Source organism: Silene latifolia, chromosome 8 (genome assembly GCF_048544455.1).
Source record: "Silene latifolia isolate original U9 population chromosome 8, ASM4854445v1, whole genome shotgun sequence".
Classification (NCBI taxonomy): domain Eukaryota; kingdom Viridiplantae; phylum Streptophyta; class Magnoliopsida; order Caryophyllales; family Caryophyllaceae; genus Silene; species Silene latifolia.
In genome coordinates this window covers 84,277,995-84,285,703 of record NC_133533.1, presented here as the reverse complement: position 1 = coordinate 84,285,703, position 7,709 = coordinate 84,277,995, and the positions used below count along the sequence as shown (strand labels likewise).

The 7,709-nt window shown below is 42.9% G+C and overlaps 1 non-coding gene across 1 annotated transcript; it reads right to left on the bottom strand.

Annotated features, from left to right (window-relative positions):
- Positions 1-4,422: 4,422 nt before the first annotated feature.
- On the bottom strand, positions 4,423-4,528 carry LOC141597950 (small nucleolar RNA R71). Its single transcript, XR_012523157.1, has one exon. It is a non-coding gene; the product is annotated as a small nucleolar RNA R71 (small nucleolar RNA).
- Positions 4,529-7,709: the final 3,181 nt, after the last annotated feature.

The following is a 7,709-nucleotide window of genomic DNA, read 5'->3' as shown; positions in this document are numbered from 1 at the left end:
CAAAATGAGCATTAGCTACCAAAAATAAAGTAACAATCCCAAGAACGTAAACTACTAGCTTGACAAGGGCAGGCTAAATGTAGGATGTAATAAACGGGACAAAAAGGCTATTTTTGGCAGTGTGGAGCTTATGGGTAAAATGAGAAAAGGGGACCTCTTCCACATGTGTCAACTAACCACGAACCGAATGCATACATGTATTAAGTAGATTAAGTTCATATTTATGCATATTAACGTAACATGTCTCATAAGGAGTACTACTCACAATCCTAGATAAACCGGTCATGAATGTTACCAGTTATAAGCTCTAAACCTCAGAAAATGATGTAGTTTGCCAAAATTTTAAGTCAAGTCTCAAGTTCAGCAAATAAACTAACGAAAACTCGTAGACTATGCATATATGATTCTACTAATAACATGTCAATTTAAGCAAGGCTTAGGCAAAAACAGATGCAAATGCAATGTCATCATTGAAATACTACCGTTCCGACTCGGCCTATATGCTAAAATAAACATGCATTTTTTGAATTTTTTTGAAATTTTCAATTTTTTTTTGAATTTTCTGTATAAATAAGAGAAAAAAAACAACAATGCAAGACAAAATGTAAACATGAATGCAAGCAAATATGAAATGCAACGCAAAACCCTTCCCCAAACCAAATCACACAATGTCCCCATTGTGCAATATCATGTAATGAAATAAAAGGAAAACGGGAATTTGCGAGAAAATCAATTAAAAAGGACATGAAGTGAAGCTCGAAAACTCACAAGACTTAGGCGCAGCAAAAGGAAACCTCCCCAAACCAGCGTGAGCTAGGAGGTTTCAGTAGCCAGCAGTACTACCACAGGTACCTGAAAAGACAAACAATACCACGCATAAATCCGAGAAAGCAATGTGGAAGCGGTAATTATGCGCAAAAATAAAAAACGGAAGAAAACAGAAATATGGCGGAAAATAAAGAGGAGGGAAAACTCGCTCAATTCCGCAAAACGACCAATCACAGCAGGGGAAACGTCGTGAACAGGTACAGCAGCGATAATGGTCGATCGACCATTGTAGGCAGTCGATCGACCGGAATGAACAGGAACAGAAGCTCCTGGAAATCGCAGCTCAGTCGATCGACCATACTGGCCAGTCGATCGACTGCAATACCTGCTGTAAGTTCTGAATTCTTCTAATTAACTCAATAAATTGAGCTATCAAGGTCTATAAACCTGCAATTACACAAAATAACGTGCCCAAAATTGCGCAAAACCCAAAGTAACAGTAAAAAGTGTATAAAATCCTAAGCAAACTTATAAAATGCGAAGTCTCGCGCACACAAAACAATAAATAAAAAGTTCAACGAAATCAATAAAATGTATGGTTTTTTGAAAAAGTCTTAATCAACTAATAGTTGATCAAGAAAGGCCACGGAATGGCCCACTTGCTCGGCTTCTGGCTACAAGAGGTAGCCTCTACAGTGCTCATCTTCTCAGCTGCACTCTTCTTAGCTCCAACATCCGCAGAACTCAACGGATCAACATATCGGACATCTTCCCACTCAATGACCTCCTCAAGCTCATCAGAATCCAAATCGGACTCCGTCACTTTGACTGGCTCCTCATCAGTGTCGTAGGTAAGACATCCTAGACCACCTCTTTGAACGATTGGCTCCCTCACAGTTGGAGCAACATGCGGCTCTTCCTTCCCCAAACCAGCTCCTGCAACATCCAAAACAGAAGAATCTTCCTCCAATTTGCTCCCAATCTGGGGCGGAGGTGTTATAGCAGAAACAGGCATAGCAGTAGGCATATCAGGAAGTATAAAATAGGATTTCTTTTCGGAAACCGTATTACAAGTTACTGGCCACATGGGGTCTTCTTCTTAGCTGTCTGGGAAAAGACAATGGAATGCTTACCTACTTTGAAGGTTAGAGTCCCCGAACCAACATCTATAACTGCACCAGCAGTGTGCAGAAATGGTCTACCCAATATGATAGGAATGTGGGCATCCTCGGGCATATCTAGTACAACGAAGTCAACAGGGAAAAAGAACTTTCCTATTTGCACGGGAATGTCCACTAAGACTCCTATAGGCTGCACCGTAGATCGATCAGCCATCTGGACTGTCATGTTGGTGACTGCAAACCTACTCAACTTCAGCTTCCTAGCAAGGCTCAAAGGCATCACACTAATACTGGCTCCTAGGTCACACAAGGCTTTCTCAATAGGAAAGGTGCCAATATTACATGGGATTGAAAAAATACCTGGGTCTTCTAGCTTATGAGGTGCAGTATGGGTCAAATAAGAACACGACTCCTCAGTTAGTGCGACAGTATGCACAGTTTCAAGTGACTTCTTTTTAGATAAAAGTTGCTTCATAAATTTCATGTAAGTAGGCACTTGATTAACTAATTCAAGAAAAGGAACTTGTACGTTTAAGCTATGAACAACATTTTCAAACTTATTAAACGATACCTGTTCCTTCGTCGGCACCAATCTCTCCGGATAGGGGGCTGAAAGAAGTAACTTAGCCCTCTCCTCTAGGTCTCTCATGCCGGCGTCAGTGGATTTAGGCTGAAAATCCACGACCTTCTTATTATTGTAACTCGACCCTTCTTCAGACCGTCTAAAAAATGATCCATTAATCGTCATCGGGTCATATTTCGGAACCGGGACTAACCCATCAGCATTTGGGTCTTGCCTCAATATTTTCGAAGTTGTCGTACCTCGAAACAAATGGTCTCTCAAGTTGTCTGGCATTGGAGGACGAAAAGACTCACTATCAGCAGCGTTGTCAGTCGATCGACCGGGAATGTCAGTCGATCGACTGACTTCTACAGGAACAGTAGCTGCTGTATCTCGCGGACTGGTCGATCGACTGGGTACGTTAGTCGATTGACTGACATACCTGCTGATCGTCTTTTTCTTGCTATTGTTCGTCACTGCCTTTTTCTTACTTGGTTCCACCTCATCTTTTCCAGTTGCTTCCTCGACCGTAGCGGGCCCATCAAGGGTAGACCCACTCCTCAAAGTAATGGCATTAAGGGTCTCCTTTTTCAACTCATTGAAATCAGAACCTTGGGATTGCAGCTGCTGCTGAGGGACATACGGAGGCTTTTGATATGGCTGCTGCTGCTTATGAGGGGGCACATAATTCTGCTGTTGCTGCTGCTGTGGAGGTTGAGTCGGATTCAAGACATTTTGGCTACTCCATCTCAAGTTCGGATGGACATTCGGCTCATAATAAGTGTTCGTCTGCCTATAATGTTGAAAGGCAGCACAAGACTCATAGGGATTAGGACAGTTGTCTGAAACATGTCCTTCTCCTCCACATCTCTTGCAGACGAAAGGACCATCTGAAACAGCATTCACATGATAGATCCCTCCTTTCGAAGCTCCTCCCAACTCGTATTTATCCAATCTGGCCGTGAGAGCCTCTAGTGCAGCTACAAAAGCGGATTCAACACTTCTCCTTTGATTTCCCCTGGAATTCCCATACTCAGCTTTATGGGTGGCCAAGTCATCAATAATTTTCCACCCCTTAATCTCTCCAACATTCTCCTGGAATCTACCAGTAGCTGCCGCATCCAGGATAGCTCTCTGATCGTCATAGAGCCCATTATAAAACTGATTGCATAGGCTCCATTTCTCGAACCCATGATGTGGAATAGTTCGCACCAGCTTCTTGAACGCACCCACGACTAACCCATAAATTTTGGCGCCGTTGCCGGGGAGGCAATTGTTTAAAAATTTTAGTTGTTTTATTTTTAGTCTTTTTCTTAGTTTAAGGGACATCTGTTCCTTAAACTTTTCTTATATTCTATTTGTAGTTTCTTCTTATGCGCAGGTCACAGGGTGGTGAATTACTACCGTTCAATCGCGAGATTGAGAAGACTTTGCGCGAGTTGAGACGATCATCTAGAGTATTGCCGACAGAGGAAGAGATGAGTACTCTGTCTAGTTACTACGAGAACGAGCTATTTGAGGAGGATCCACATTCATCTCCTGTTTCCACTTCTTCAGCTAAGACCATCACATCTCTAGATTTTCCAGTCATGGCTGAAGAAGCAAGTATAGCCAGTCACTCGGAGCCGACAGCTGCGAACCTTTATAAGGGATTCGCATTACCCGGGGGGGATAGAAAATTCGAGCCGAAGCCTTCTTATATTAACTTGGTTGAGAGAAACCAATTCGGGGGAGCTGCAAATGAAGATGCAGCTAAGCACATGGAGACATTCATTGATTATTGATGTTCCATACCCCCACCAACCGGTGTGACCCAGGACCAGGTGAAGGAAACTATGTTCATATTCTCCCTTCGTGATCTTTGCGAGGAGTGGTACGAGAGACCTGGATCGAGCTGCTAATGGGATCACTGACTGGAATTCCTTGGCCCTAGCATTCTATAAGAAATACTTTTCTGCCTCAAAGACGAATGCCATTAGAGCTCAGATCACGAGCTTTAAACAGGTCCTGGTGAGAACTTTCATGAGGCGTGGGTGCGTTTCAAGAAGCTGGTGCGAACTATTCCACATCATGGGTTCGAGAAATGGAGTCTATGCAATCAATTTTATAATGGGTTGTATGACGATCAGAGAGCTATCCTGGATGCGGCAGCTAGTGGCAGATTCCAGGAGAATGTTGGAGAGACTAAGGGGTGGAAAATTATTGATGATTTGGCCACCTATAAAGCTGAGTATGGGAATTCCAGGGGAAATCAAAGGAGGAGTGCTGAATCCCCTTCTATAGCTGCACTAGAGGCTCTCACGGCGAGGTTTGATAAGTACGAGTTAGGAGGAGCTTCAAAAGGAGGGATCTATCATGTGAATGCTGTTTCAGACGGTTCTTTCGTCTGCATAATATGTGGAGCTGAGGGACATATTTCAGACAATTGTCCTAATCCCTTTGAGTCTTGTGCTGCCTTTCAACATTATAGGTAGACAAACACTTATTTTGAGCCGAATACCCATCCCAACTTGAGGTGGAGTAGCCAAAATATCCTAAATCCAACTCCACCTCCACATCAACAGCAGCAGCAGAATTATGTGCCCCCTCATAAGCAGCAGCAGCCATATCAAAAGTCCCCGTATGTTCCTCAATAGCAGCAGCAGTCCCAAGGCTCCGAATTTGCCGAATTGAAAAACTTGTTGCTTAAAGAGTCTCAAGCTAGAGAGGCCGGGATGAAAATGTTGGAGAGCCAAATTGCTCAATTGGCAAGTAAGAATACAACTCGAGCTCCGGGACATTTACCGACTCAGATGGATCAAAAGGAGACCCTTAATGCCATTACTTTGAGGAGTGGGTCTACCCTTGATGGACCCGCTATGGTTGAGGATGTCACTGAAAAAGATGAGGCGGAACCGAGTAAGAAGAAGGCTGGAACGAGCATTGGAAAGAAAAAGACGATTACCAGGTATATCGGTCGATCGACTGATATAGCTAGTCGATCGACCAGTCCGCAAGATACAGTAGCTTCTGGTCCTGTAGATGTCAGTCGACCGACTGACCTACATGGTCGATCGACTGACAACGCTGCTGATAGTGAGTCTTTTCGTCCTCCAATGCCAGACAACTTGAGAGACCACTTATTTCGGGGTACGACAGCTCCGAAAATATTGAGGCAAGACCCAAATGCTGATGGGTCAGTCCCGGTTCCGAAATATGACCCGATGACGATTAATGGATCATTTTTGAGACGGTCTGAAGAAGGGTCGAGTTACAAGAAAGAGAAGGTCGTGGATTTTCAGCCTAAATCCACTGACGCCGGCATGAGAGACCTAGAGGAGAGGGCTAAGTTACTTCTTTCAGCCCCCTATCCATAAAGATTAGTGCCGACAAAGGAACAGGTATCGTTTAATAAATTTGAAAATGTTGTTCGTAGCTTAAACGTACAAGTTCCTTTCCTTGAATTGGTTAATCAAGTGCCTGCTTACATGAAATTTATGAAGCTGCTTTTGTCTAAGAAGAAGTCACTTGAAACTGTTCTTATTTGACCCATATTGCACCTCATAAGCTAGAAGACCAAGGTAGTTTTTCAGTCCCATGTAATATTGGCACCTTTCCTATTGAGAAAGCCTTGTGTGACCTAGGAGCCAGTATTAGTGTAATGCCTTTGAGTCTTACTAGGAAGCTGAAGTTGAATAAGTTTGCAGTCACCAACATGACAGTACAAATGGCTGATCGTTCTGCGGTCCAGCCTATAGGAGTCTTAGAGGACATTCCTGTGCAAATAGGAAAGTTCTTTTTCCCTGTTGACTTCGTTGTACTAGATATGCCTGAAGATGCCCATATACCTATCATACTAGGTAGACCATTTCTGCACACTGCTGGTGCAGTTATAGATGTTGGCTCTGGGACTTTGACCTTCAAAGTAGGGAAACACTCCATTGTCTTTGCCCAGACAGCTAAGAAGAAAGACCCCATGTGGCCAATAACTTGCAATACGGTTTCTGAAAAGAAATCTTATTTTGTACTTCCTGATATGCCTATCTCTGTTCCTACTCCTGTTGTAACACCTCCGTCCAGATTGGGAGCAAATTGGAGGAAGATTCTTTCGTTTTAGATTTTGCAGGAGCTGGTTTGGGGAAGGAAGAGCTACATGTTGCTCCAGCTGATGAGGAGCCAGTCAAAGTGACGGAGTCCGATTTGGATTCTGACGAGCTTGAGGAGGTCATTGACTGGGAAGATGTCTGACATGTTGATTCGTTGAGTTCAGCGGATGTTGGAGTTGAGAAGAGTGCAGCTGAGAAGATGAGCACTGTAGAGGCTACCTTTTGTAGCCAGAAGCGGAGCAAGTGGGTCATTCCGTGGCCGTTCTTGATCAACTATTAGTTGATTATGGCTTTTTCAAAAACTATTCATTTTATTGCTTTCGTTAAACTCTTTTTATTGCTTTTGTGTGCGCGAGACTTCGCATTTTAATAAGTTTGCTTAGGATTTTATACACTTTATACATTTACTTTGGGTTTTGTGCAATTTTGGGCGCGATATTATGTGTATTTGCAGGCTTATAGACCTTGTTAGCTCAAGTTATCGAGCTAATTCGAAGAAATCAGAAAGTTACAGCAGGTTTTCCAGTCGATCGACTGCCTCCTATGGTCGATCGACTGGACTGCGATTTCCAGGAGCTCCTGTTCCTGTTCATTCCGGTCGATCGACTGCCTACAATGGTCGATGTTGTACCTGTTCTCGACCTTTCCCCTGCTGAGTTTGGTCGATTTGCGGAATCGAGGGAGTCTTTTCTCCGCTTTATTCTCCGCTTAGTTTCCGTTTTCTTCCATTTCCTCATTTTCGCACATAATTTTACCGTCCCAATTTTTGCTTTCTCGGAATTACACGAGGTATTTTTTGTCTTTTCAGGTAACTATGGTAGCACTGCTGGCTACTGAAACCTCCTAGCTCACGCTGGTTTTGGGAGGTTTCCTTTTTGCTGCGCCTAAGTCTTGTGAGTTTCCGAGCTTCACTTCATGTCCTTTTTAATTGATTTTTTTTTCGCAAATTTCCGTTTTCCTTTTATTTCATTGCACAATGGGGACATTGTGTGATTTGGTTTGGGGAAGGGTTTTGCGTCGCATTTTCATTGTTTTGTTGTATTTCAGTTGCTTGCATTCACGTTTAGATTTTATCTTGCATTGTTGTTTATTTATTTGCTCTATATATACAGGAAATTCAAAAAAATTGAAAATTTTAAAAAAAAAAAATTCAAAAAACGCACGTTTATTTTA